Genomic DNA, 13510 nt, shown 5'->3' with positions numbered 1-13510 from the left:
AGGATAGCCAACATCCACGTAAGGACTCATTTTGTTTCACTTGTGTAGACCATAGTCCACGAAGTGTAAGAGTTACAGATGTCAGCTGACTGCAGCGTCTGTAATCTCCCACTTCTGTTCTAGATTGCTTCCTGTGTTTAATAAATGATTGGGTATTAACCACTTCACTGACAAACTATTTTGCCAAAAATCGCTCCAAAATTGTCTGGGTTTTTTTATGAGTGAATTAGGTGAAGAACATGAATTTAACCCTATCCAAAATGATTTTAGTTAAAAATAAAAGTAAAAAAAAAATATTTATTTTTATTTCTTCTAAAAATATATTTTCAAACATCCAAACATTGATCGGGAACATCGCGACCATCGGAACATCGCGGCTTTCATTTTGAAAGCCGGGACAGCTTCCAGGTATACAGGGGGCGGAGGTCTGGGGGTGGCTTGGGAGGGTTAATTTACACTCCCCAGCAGCTGCCATTGTCTGCAGCCGCTGGGGGGGGGGGATCCTGCCGTGCTGACCGATCAGCAGTGATCGACAGCACGGCAATTAGTGGGGGAGAGTGCGGGGAGGCAGAGGGACCGGAACCCTCTGACAGCAGCAGTGGAGGCAAGTTTCTCTTCCCTGCCGCTGATAACACAGTTTATCTGACTGGTCGCATCCTGTGCGACCAGGCCAGATAGAGCACTTGCAGGCATAGTTGCATCTGATGCGACCATTCCAGGCAAGTGGTTAATACTCTGATATGGAAGTCTCTCTAGTCACACCTTTTTTCAGAGTCCTCGGCCCATATTCAATTAATTGACCAGCTCCCACTGGAAGTAAAGATACCAAGGCTTGGGGTATAATGGGATTGTCAGAGGGGGCCAATATAGATGAGACAGAACATCATGAACATGGTCATGAGTAACATAACGGATGATGGCCCTCATTCCGAGTTGTTCGCTCGCTAGCTGCTTTTAACAGCATTGCAAACTGTAGGCGGCCGCCCTCTGGGAGTGTATCTTAGCTTAGCAAAATAGCGAACGAAAGATTAGCAGAACTGCTACTAAATAATTTGCTGCAGTTTCTGAGCAGCTCCAGACCTACTCCTAGATTGCGATCACCTCAGTCCGTTTAGTTCCTGGTTTGACGTCACAAACACGCCCTGCGTTCGGCCAGCCACTCCCCCGTTTCTCCAGCCACTCCTGCGTTTTTACCTGGCACGCCTGTGTTTTTTAGCACACTCCCTGAAAGCGGCCAGTTTCCGCCCAGAAACACCCACTTCCTGTCAATCACACTACGATCACTCGAGCGATGAAAAAACGTCGCTCGAGCTTGTGTAAATCTACAAAGTTTTGTGTGAAAGTACTTAGTGCATGCGCACTGCGTACCATGCGCATGCGCACTGCGTACCATGCGCATGCGCATTTTTTCCATTTTTTCACTTGATCGCTGCACTGCGAAAATCGTCAGCGAGCGAACAACTCGGAATGACCAGCGATAAAACAACAAGAACAACAATGAAGAATGCCATGGAACAAACTAACAGAAACAATCGTTAATAGATGGAAAAATAATCTATATTGGAATACATGGAAACGTCTATATTGAACAAAATAAACAGTAACTTTTGTAAAGTTACAATCAAACTGATCATCCTCAATGTTTGATGTCTACTTTTCGGTATCCAGATGCTTGGTCGACATGGATAATGCCGACTAAAGGTTGACATGGTTAAAAGGTTGACATGTCGCATGAAAAGGGCGACATGACTTCTTTTAAAAAAAAATATATTTCTTTTACTTTTTTCATACTTTATGATCCACGTGGACTACGACTGGGAATAGTAACCTGCGCTGAGCGCAGCGCTGCACCTTGCCTGAAGCGTGGCGAGTGAAGCGAGCCATGCGAGAGAACGCGGTGCACTAATTGGGGTTCCTGGTCACTTTACGGAGTAAATGACACCAAATAAAAATAAAAATCTAATTTCGACCTTTTCCAGGTCGACTTAGAGAGCCATACACCTCCTTTTTTGGGGTGTCATTATTATTAATATCCTTTATATGGCGCCACAAGGGTTTCGCAGCGCCCAATTACAGAGTGCATATGCACATAATCAAAACAGGAAAACAGTGACATACAGTTGAAAACAATATAGGACAAGTACAGGGTAACTAAGCATAACTACACCAGTAAACGACATAGAGATAAGTTTCAAGGTGGCCTAAAAACTGCAGGATTTGGGCAGTTGAGGATTATTAAAGTAAGAAAAGGATAAGCACATGAGGCAAGAGGGCCCTACTCGTGAGAGCTTACATTCTAAAGGGGAGGGGCAGACAGACAGGGGTGACACAGATGGGGTAGACCGAGCATGGGACAGAGGGTTAGGATGAGATTTGGCTGGGTTTGGTAAAGAAGTGGGTCTTAAGAGCCCGTTTGAAGTTCTGTAGGGAGGGGGAGAGTCTGAAGGGTAGAGGTAGAGAATTCCAGAGAAAGGGAGCAGCACGTGAAAAATTTTGGCGATAGGAGTGAGAGGAAGTAATCAGTAGGCAGGAGAGTCGGCGTGCAGTAGCAGAGCGAAGAGGACGGGTGGGACTGTCAAGGGAGATATGGGGGGTAATTCCAAGTTGATCGCAGCAGGATTTTTGTTAGAAGTTGGGCAAAACCATGTGCACTGCAGGGGAGGCAGATTTAACATGTGCAGAGAGAGTTAGATTTGGGTGGGGTGTGTTCAATCTGCAATCTAATTTGCAGTGTAAAAATAAAGCAGCCAGTATTTACCCTGCACAGAAACAAAATAACCCACCCCACCCCAGGGGGGCAAGTATGCGGGTACACTCCGGTACGGAGTACCCTTAAGAATTTGGCAGCCACATTACCACAATTATAATGTGCCACAAAGCAACAAGACCATGGTGCTTGGCAGCATGACGGCTCCTCCCACTTTGTCAGGGTTACTGGGAGTGCGACAGTGGCTGTATTTTCCTGTTATAATGGAGGCATTACTATATATTGTTATTAAATTGGGGGCATTACTGTATATTTCTATTATACAGGTTGAGTATCCCATATCCAAATATTCCGAAATACGGAATATTCCGAAATACGGACTTTTTTGAGTGAGAGTGAGATAGTGAAATCTTTGTTTTCTGTGGCTCAATGTACACAAACTTTGTTTAATACACAAAGTTATTAAAAATATTGTGTTAAATGACTTTCAGGCTGTGTGTATAAGGTATACATAAATGAATTGTGTGAATGTAGACACACTTTGTTTAATGCACAAAGTTATAAAAAATATTGGCTAAAATGACCTTCAGGCTGTGTGTATGAGGTGTATATGTAACATAAATGCATTCTGTGCTTAGATTTAGGTCCCATCACCATGATATCTCATTATGGTATGCAATTATTCCAAAATACGGAAAAATCCCATATCCAAAATACCTCTGGTCCCAAGCATTTTGGATAAGGGAGACTCAACCTGTACTGGAGGTATCACTATATATTTTTAGCCTTGTCTCCAGATTCCCCCCCAAAAGTGGCTGTCGTGGGGCCACGCCGCCAGTGTCATGTAGCCACTCCCACTAGCAGCATGTGGCCATGCCCCCTCACAATACATGACCATGCCCATTTTTCGCCACTCAGTACCCCTAAGAAAATATTTCTACTTGCACCACTGCCCCCCCCCCCCCCCTCCTCTGTCTGAATTACCCCCTCAATGTGAACTAGGTTTTTTTTCTCAGACCTTTTCCCACCAAACTTGTACCCAGGTTGCCACGGCAATGACCCAGAATTTAAGTTTGGTCGAAAAGGGCTATAACATTTATAAATCAATATAAAAAATGTGTGTTAGTGAATGTGTATTTTAGCCCCAGAAACACAACATAAATTTAGCTCAGTTTGAAATAGATAAAAAAAATGGCCTTTAAATAAACCACCATGTGTCATAAAGATTTAGTTGTTCAGCTTCTTGAAAATATGCTTTACCCAGCATTTGATTATAGAAATGAATCCTTAAATTCATCTCATTAGTATATTTTTATAAAGTACATATCGATTAAGTAGACGGTGATACATGTTTTATAGTAATACTTTTACTTTTTATGCAGAGTAAACCGTGCAGTCAGGGGAGGCAGGGGAGGCAGTGCCTCCCCTGTGATTAATTATTAAAATAATACAAAGAAGATACTTATGACACATATTCTGTGTCATAAGTATTTTATTTATATTATGTTAATAATTTTTCAGTTTAAATGGCTGATGAAATGTATTTGTGCGGCACCGAGAACGGTGCCTCCTGCTCTCCATTATGATCAGCCGGAAGCAGGGGGCGGGGACAAGCAGAGGGCTGTAAAAGCCCATTGAAAAAACTAATGGAAGCGGCACCTGTCCAAGTGCAGGTGAACAGCAGGGGCGTGCTTTCAGCGTATCTGAAAGCATGCCCATCACTGTCATAGCGGTAATTTTGGTCCCGTCACCACCTACTAGCTTGTAGCTCATCCCTTCTCCCATGTCCCATCCCCGCTCCACTCCTTACCTGCCCCCGGCTCCCACGGCTCACAACCGCCTGGCTCCCGCATGAAAAGCCGCAGCTCACAGCGGCCCAGCCGCCCGCCGCCGCCAGCCCGGCTCCCGTCCCCCGCCCCACTGACAGCTCACAACCGCCCGACTCCCGCATGAAAAGCCGTGGCTCACAGCCGCCCAGCCGCCCGCCAACCCGGCTCCTGCCCCACTGACAGCTCAGTCTGGAACTAATGGAGGAGAGTGTCAGTGTGGGGACATGTGTGTGTGTGTGTAAATGTGGCTGCGTGTGTGTGACTGTGAGTATGTAGATATGTGGCTATATATGTGTGGCTATTTGTGTATAAGTGGTATAATGTGTGTGTGTGTGTTTGTAAATGTGGCTGGGTGTGTATTTTTATATATGTAAGTGTGTGTATGCGTGTATATGTGTCTTTGTGTGTATACCTGAACTGGGCTGAGTGGGGGGGGGCAATATGATCTTTTTCGCCTCCGGGCGTCTGGTATTAACTTACGCCCCTGGCCAGCCGCTCACCACCGCCAGCCGCCCGCCGCTTACCGCCGTCAGCCACCAGCCGCTCAGCCGCTCAGCCGCAACAAATGGCGGTCAGAAGGACCTCATCGCACCAAAGGACTCCTTATCACCGCCGCTGCCCATGGGTGCCTCCGCCAACCACATTCAGGTAATCTTCCCCTGCCGTCACCCTCTCTCCCTGTCGTTACTGTCCCTACTGTCACTCTCTCTCCCTGCTGTCACTGTCGTCACACTCTCTCTCTCTCCCTGTCGTCACTCTCTCTCTCCCTGTCGTCACTCTCTCTCTCCCTGCCATCACTCTCTCTCTCCCTGTCGTCACGCTCTCTTTCCCTGCCGTCACTCTCTCTCTCCCTGTCTCTGCTGTCACTCTGGCTGTCCCTGCTGTCACAATTTTAGCTCATTCAGTGTGATATAATGTGAATTTCAGCTCATTCAGTGTGATGTAATGTGAATTTCGGCTCATTCAGTGTGCTACAATGTGAATTCCGGCTCATTCAGTGTGGTATAATGTGACTGTTGGCTCATTCAGTGTGCTACAATGTGAATTTCGGCTCATTCAGTGTGCTACAATGTGAATTTCGGCTCATTCAGTGTGCTACAATGTGAATTTCGGCTCATTCAGTGTGCTATAATGTGAATGTCGGCTCATTCAGTGTGCTACAAGGTGAATTTCGGCTCATTCAGGGTGCTACAAGGTGAATTTCGGCTCATTCAGAGTGCTACAATGTGAATTTCGGCTCATTCAGTGTGCTACAAGGTGAATTTTGGCTCATTCAGTGTGCTACAAGGTGAATTTCAGCTCATTCAGTGTGCTACAATGTGAATTTCGGCTCATTCATTGTGCTACAATGTGAATTTCGGCTCATTCAGTGTGCTATAATGTGAATGTCGGCTCATTCAGTGTGCTACAATGTGAATGTCGGCTTATTCAGTGTGCTACAATGTGAATTTCGGCTCATTCAGTGTGCTATAATGTGAATTTCGGCTCATTCATTGTGCTACAATGTTAATGTCGGCTCATTCAGTGTGCTACAATGTGAATTTCGGATCATTCAGTGTGCTACAATGTGAATTTCGGATCATTCAGTGTGCTACAATGTGAATGTCGGCTCATTCAGTGTGCTACAAGGTGAATTTCGGCTCATTCAGGGTGCTACAAGGTGAATTTCGGCTCATTCAGTGTGCTACAATGTGAATGTTGGCTCATTCAGTGTGCTACAATGTGAATTTCGGCTCATTCAGTGTGCTATAATGTGAATTTCAGCTCATTCACTGTGCTACAATGTTAATGTCGGCTCATTCAGTGTGCTACAATGTGAATTTCGGATCATTCAGTGTGCTACAATGTGATTTTCGGCTCATTCAGTGTGCTACAATGTGATTTTCGGCTCATTCAATACAATGTGAATGTCGGCTCATTCAGTGTGCTACAATGTGAATTTCGGCTCATTCAGTGTGCTACAATGTGAATTTCGGCTCATTCAGTGTGCTACAATGTGAATTTTGGCTCATTCAGTGTGCTACAAGGTGAATTTTGGCTCATTCAGGGTGCTACAAGGTGAATTTCGGCTCATTCAGAGTGCTACAATGTGAATTTCGGCTCATTCAGTGTGCTACAAGGTGAATTTTGGCTCATTCAGTGTGCTACAAGGAGAATTTCGACTCATTCAGTGTGCTAAAATGTGAATTTCGGCTCATTCAGTGTGCTACAATGTGAATTTCGGCTCATTCAGTGTGCTACAATGTGAATTTCGGCCCATTCAGTGTGCTACAATGTGAATTTCGGCTCATTCAGTGTGCTATAATGTGAATGTCGGCTCATTCAGTGTGCTACAATGTGAATGTCGGCTCATTCAGTGTGCTACAATGTGAATTTCGGCTCATTCAGTGTGCTACAAGGTGAATTTTGGCTCATTCAGTGTGCTACAAGGAGAATTTCGACTCATTCAGTGTGCTACAATGTGAATTTCGGCTCATTCAGTGTGCTACAATGTGAATTTCGGCTCATTCAGTGTGCTACAATGTGAATTTCGGCTCATTCAGTGTGCTACAAGGTGAATTTCGGCTCATTCAGGGTGCTACAAGGTGAATTTCGGCTCATTCAGAGTGCTACAATGTGAATTTCGGCTCATTCAGTGTGCTACAAGGTGAATTTTGGCTCATTCAGTGTGCTACAAGGTGAATTTCGACTCATTCAGTGTGCTACAATGTGAATGTCGGCTCATTCAGTGTGCTACAAGGTGAATTTCGGCTCATTCAGTGTGCTACAAGGTGAATTTCGGCTCATTCAGTGTGCTACAATGTGAATGTCGGCTCATTCAGTGTGCTACAATGTGAATTTCGGCTCATTCAGTGTGCTACAATGTGAATGTCGGCTCATTCAGTGTGCTACAATGTGAATTTCGGCTCATTCAGTGTGCTACAATGTGAATGTCGGCTCATTCAGTGTGCTACAATGTGAATTTCGGCTCATTCAGTGTGCTACAATGTGATTTTCGGCTCATTCAGTGTGCTACAATGTGAATTTCGGCTCATTCAGTGTGCTACAATGTGAATTTCGGCTCATTCAGTGTGCTACAATGTGAATTTCGGCTCATTCAGTGTGCTACAAGGAGAATTTCGACTCATTCAGTGTGCTACAATGTGAATTTCGGCTCATTCAGTGTGCTACAATGTGAATTTCGTCTCATTCAGTGTGCTACAATGTGAATTTCGGCTCATTCAGTGTGCTACAATGTGAATTTCGGCTCATTCAGTGTGCTACAATGTGAATTTCGGCTCGTACCGTGTGCTATAATGTGAATTTCAGCTCGTACCGTGTGCTATAAGGTGAAAGGGGCACCAGTACTAGATAGTACAAGGGGTTCTACTACACTGGACACGCCCCTTCTTGGGTGAGCACGCCCCCTTTTCTGGAGCGCGCGCCAAAATAATTGCATCCTTGACTTTTGCATTCCCCCACTTCAAAATTTCCAGTTCGACCACTATATATATATGTATATATATATATCTATCTATCTCAGTGCCTCCCCAGCCAATCACCTCACCGCAGGTCACTGGAGTAAACAAATCTGTACCCAGCTGAATCTCATCTGTAGACACTGTTATCTCTATACTGCATATGTCAAAGCCTGTTGTTGTTCTTTATAGTCATTATCTGATACACCAGCAGAGGGCGCCATAAGACAGTGAACGTGTATCGCAGATGCATTATATAAAAGCAGCCTTAATATAGTACATTTGTTATAGAGTCAAAAAAAAATACTAATCACAAAGTACTGGAACATGCACTTTCATTATTACTACTTATTAGAGAGAAAGTGGCACAATAATTGCTGTTAAATCTCTGACAGGAATCAGGAAACTGAGTAGTCAAGTATTGCTGGAATAATATACAGCAATTGCAGAGAAAAAAAAGTATGCAGTTAAGGAAGAAAGTGAGGGCTGGATTACAACTGAAAGAAACTTTGTTTTAATGTAGATACTGACCTAAGGAACATAACCTGTATTTACATAATATATGGTATTTTTAGAAGAAAAGTTATGTAGAAAATGTAGTGTTTATTGTGTCTAAATGTACAGGAAATGCACCTTGTCCAGGGCAATTCAAATCTATCTGAGTATCCCCATGTCATGTGCACCGAGATGTGTACCGTATATGGGGGGTCATTCCGAGTTGTTCGCTCGTTGCCGTTTTTCGCAACGGAGCGATTAGGTAGAAAATGCGCATGCGCATGGTACGCAGCGCGCATGCGCTTAGTTATTTAACACAAAACTTAGTAGATTTATACAGGCTCGAGCGGCGTTTCTTCAGCGCTCGAGTGATCGTAGTGTGATTGACAGGAAGTGGGTGTTTCTGGGCGGCAACATGGCGTTTTCAGGGAGTGTGCTAAAAAACGCAGGCGTGCCAGGTAAAAACGCAGGAGTGGCTGGAGAAACGGGGGAGTGGCTGGCCGAACGCAGGGCGTGTTTATGATGTCAAACCAGGAACTTAACGGACCGAGCTGATCGCAATCTAGGAGTAGGTCTGGAGCTACTCAGAAACTGCAAGGAATTATTTAGTATCAGTTTTGCTAATCTTTCGTTCGCTATTCTGCTAAGCTAAGATACACTCCCAGAGGGCGGCGGCCGGCGGCCTAGCGTGTGCAATGCTGCTAAAAGCAGCTAGCGAGCGAACAACTCGGAATGAGGGCCCTGCTGTAGACAAACTCTCATAGCACTTAGGGCCTAATTCAGACCTGATCGCAGCAGCAAAATTGTTCTCTAATGGGCAAAACCATGTGCACTGCAGGGGAGGCAGATATAACATGTGCAGAGAGAGTTAGAATTGGGTGGGTTATTTTGTTTCTGTGCAGGGTAAATACTAGAGATGAGCGGGTTCGGTTCCTCGGAATCCGAACCCGCCCGAACTTCATTTTTTTTTACACGGGGCCGAGCGACTCGGATCTTCCCGCCTTGCTCGGTTAACCCGAGCGCGCCCGAACGTCATCATCCCGCTGTCGGATTCTCGCGAGGCTCGGATTCTATCGCGAGACTCGGATTCTATATAAGGAGCCGCGCGTCGCCGCCATTTTCACACGTGCATTGAGATTCATAGGGAGAGGACGTGGCTGGCGTCCTCTCCGTTTATAGAGAAGAGAGTGAGACTAGAGTAGAGAGAGACACAGTAGTAATTTTGGGGAGCATTAGGAGGAGTACTACTACTTGCTGAAGTGATAGATAGATAGTGTGACTGTATAATGTATATCTGACTTGTGGGGGAGACACTGACAGTGGGGAGCAGTTAGAGTCTGAGAGCAGGACTCAGGAGTACATATAACGTACAGTGCACACTTTTGCTGCCAGAGTGCCACACTGCCATTGTGACCACACTGACCACCAGTATAATATATATTGTGATTGTCTGCTTAGGAGTACTACTTGCAAGTTGCTGATAGTGTGACCAGTGACCTGACCACCAGTTTAATAATCACCACCAGTTTAATATATATATATATATATATATATATGTATATATATAATTGTATATAATATATATATAATATTGTATACCACCTACCCGTTTTTTTCTTTCTTTCTTCTTCTTTATACATACTACTATAGTAGCTTACTGTAGCAGTCTGCGGTGCTGCTGAGCTGACAGTGTCCAGCAGGTCCGTCATCAGTCATTACATAATAAATATATATACCTGTCCGGCTGCAGTACTAGTGATATTATATATATATATATATATATTGATTTCATCTCATTATCATCCAGTCTATATTAGCAGCAGACACAGTACGGTAGTCCACGGCTGTAGCTACCTCTGTCTCGGCAGTCGCTCGTCCATCCATAATTGTATACCACCTACCCGTGTTTTTTTTTTTTCTTTCTTCTTTATACATACTACTATAGTAGCTTACTGTAGCAGTCTGCGGTGCTGCTGAGCTGACAGTGTCCAGCAGGTCCGTCATCAGTCATTACATAATAAATATATCTACCTGTCCGGCTGCAGTACTAGTGTGATATTATATATATATATATTGATTTCATCTCATTATCATCCAGTCTATACTAGCAGCAGACACAGTACGGTAGTCCACGGCTGTAGCTACCTCTGTGTCGGCAGTCGCTCGTCCATCCATAATTGTATACCACCTACCCGTGGTTTTTTTTTTTCTTTCTTCTTTATACATACTACTATAGTAGCTTACTGTAGCAGTCTGCGGTGCTGCTGAGCTGACAGTGTCCAGCAGGTCCGTCATCAGTCATTACATAATAAATATATCTACCTGTCCGGCTGCAGTACTAGTGTGATATTATATATATATATATTGATTTCATCTCATTATCATCCAGTCTATATTAGCAGCAGACACAGTACGGTAGTCCACGGCTGTAGCTACCTCTGTGTCGGCAGTCGCTCGTCCATCCATAATTGTATACCACCTACCCGTGTTTTTTTTTTTTCTTTCTTCTTTATACATACTACTATAGTAGCTTACTGTAGCAGTCTGCGGTGCTGCTGAGCTGACAGTGTCCAGCAGGTCCGTCATCAGTCATTACATAATAAATATATCTACCTGTCCGGCTGCAGTACTAGTGTGATATTATATATATATATATATATTGATTTCATCTCATTATCATCCAGTCTATATTAGCAGCAGACACAGTACGGTAGTCCACGGCTGTAGCTACCTCTGTGTCGGCAGTCGCTCGTCCATCCATAATTGTATACCACCTACCCGTAGTTTTTTTTTTTTTCTTTCTTCTTTATACATACTACTATAGTAGCTTACTGTAGCAGTCTGCGGTGCTGCTGAGCTGACAGTGTCCAGCAGGTCCGTCATCAGTCATTACATAATAAATATATCTACCTGTCCGGCTGCAGTACTAGTGTGATATTATATATATATATATTGATTTCATCTCATTATCATCCAGTCTATATTAGCAGCAGACACAGTACGGTAGTCCACGGCTGTAGCTACCTCTGTGACGGCAGTCGCTCGTCCATCCATAATTGTATACCACATACCCGTGGTTTTTCTTTTTTCTTTCTTCTTTATACATACTACTATAGTAGCTTACTGTAGCAGTCTGCGGTGCTGCTGAGCTGACAGTGTCCAGCAGGTCCGTCATCAGTCATTACATAATAAATATATCTACCTGTCCGGCTGCAGTACTAGTGTGATATTATATATATATATTGATTTCATCTCATTATCATCCAGTCTATATTAGCAGCAGACACAGTACGGTAGTCCACGGCTGTAGCTACCTCTGTGTCGGCAGTCGCTCGTCCATCCATAATTGTATACCACCTACCCGTGTTTTTTTTTTTTTTCTTTCTTCTTTATACATACTACTATAGTAGCTTACTGTAGCAGTCTGCGGTGCTGCTGAGCTGACAGTGTCCAGCAGGTCCGTCATCAGTCATTACATAATAAATATATCTACCTGTCCGGCTGCAGTACTAGTGTGATATTATATATATATATATATTGATTTCATCTCATTATCATCCAGTCTATATTAGCAGCAGACACAGTACGGTAGTCCACGGCTGTAGCTACCTCTGTGTCGGCAGTCGCTCGTCCATCCATAAGTATACTAGTATCAATCCATCTCCATTGTTTACCTGAGGTGCCTTTTAGTTGTGCCTATTAAAATATGGAGAACAAAAATGTTGAGGTTCCAAAATTAGGGAAAGATCAAGATCCACTTCCACCTCGTGCTGAAGCTGCTGCCACTAGTCATGGCCGAGACGATGAAATGCCAGCAACGTCGTCTGCCAAGGCCGATGCCCAATGTCATAGTACAGAGCATGTAAAATCCAAAACACCAAATATCAGTAAAAAAAGGACTCCAAAATCTAAAATAAAATTGTCGGAGGAGAAGCGTAAACTTGCCAATATGCCATTTACCACACAGAGTGGCAAGGAACGGCTGAGGCCCTGGCCTATGTTCATGGCTAGTGGTTCAGCTTCACATGAGGATGGAAGCACTCAGCCTCTCGCTAGAAAAATGAAAAGACTCAAGCTGGCAAAAGCACCGCAAAGAACTGTGCGTTCTTCGAAATCCCAAATCCACAAGGAGAGTCCAATTGTGTCGGTTGCGATGCCTGACCTTCCCAACACTGGACGTGAAGAGCATGCGCCTTCCACCATTTGCACGCCCCCTGCAAGTGCTGGAAGGAGCACCCGCAGTCCAGTTCCTGATAGTCAGATTGAAGATGTCAGTGTTGAAGTACACCAGGATGAGGAGGATATGGGTGTTGCTGGCGCTGGGGAGGAAATTGACAAGGAGGATTCTGATGGTGAGGTGGTTTGTTTAAGTCAGGCACCCGGGGAGACACCTGTTGTCCGTGGAAGGAATATGGCCGTTGACATGCCTGGTGGAAATACAAAAAAAATCAGCTCTTCGGTGTGGAAGTATTTCAACAGAAATGCGGACAACATTTGTCAAGCCGTGTGTTGCCTTTGTCAAGCTGTAATAAGTAGGGGTAAGGACGTTAACCACCTCGGAACATCCTCCCTTATACGTCACCTGCAGCGCATTCATAATAAGTCAGTGACAAGTTCAAAAACATTGGGCGACAGCGGAAGCAGTCCACTGACCAGTAAATCCCTTCCTCTTGTAACCAAGCTCACGCAAACCACCCCACCAACTCCCTCAGTGTCAATTTCCTCCTTCCCCAGGAATGCCAATAGTCCTGCAGGCCATGTCACTGGCAATTCTGACGATTCCTCTCCTGCCTGGGATTCCTCCGATGCATCCTTGCGTGTAACGCCTACTGCTGCTGGCGCTGCTGTTGTTGCTGCTGGGAGTCGATGGTCATCCCAGAGGGGAAATCGTAAGACCACTTTTACTACTTCCACCAAGCAATTGACTGTCCAACAGTCCTTTGCGAGGAAGATGAAATATCACAGCAGTCATCCTGCTGCAAAGCGGATAACTGAGGCCTTGGCATCCTGGGTGGTGAGAA

General features: G+C 44.5%; 1 protein-coding gene across 4 annotated transcripts in view; it reads left to right on the top strand.

The window, feature by feature from the left end:
* Nucleotides 1-13510, top strand: part of LOC134927346 (protein adenylyltransferase SelO-like) — a 215337-nt gene that overhangs the window by 161116 nt on the left and 40711 nt on the right. The gene's annotated exons all lie outside the window — the stretch shown is intronic.

Source organism: Pseudophryne corroboree, chromosome 5 (assembly GCF_028390025.1).
Source record: "Pseudophryne corroboree isolate aPseCor3 chromosome 5, aPseCor3.hap2, whole genome shotgun sequence".
Taxonomy (NCBI): domain Eukaryota; kingdom Metazoa; phylum Chordata; class Amphibia; order Anura; family Myobatrachidae; genus Pseudophryne; species Pseudophryne corroboree.
This window is presented reverse-complemented; position numbering and strand designations above follow the sequence as displayed.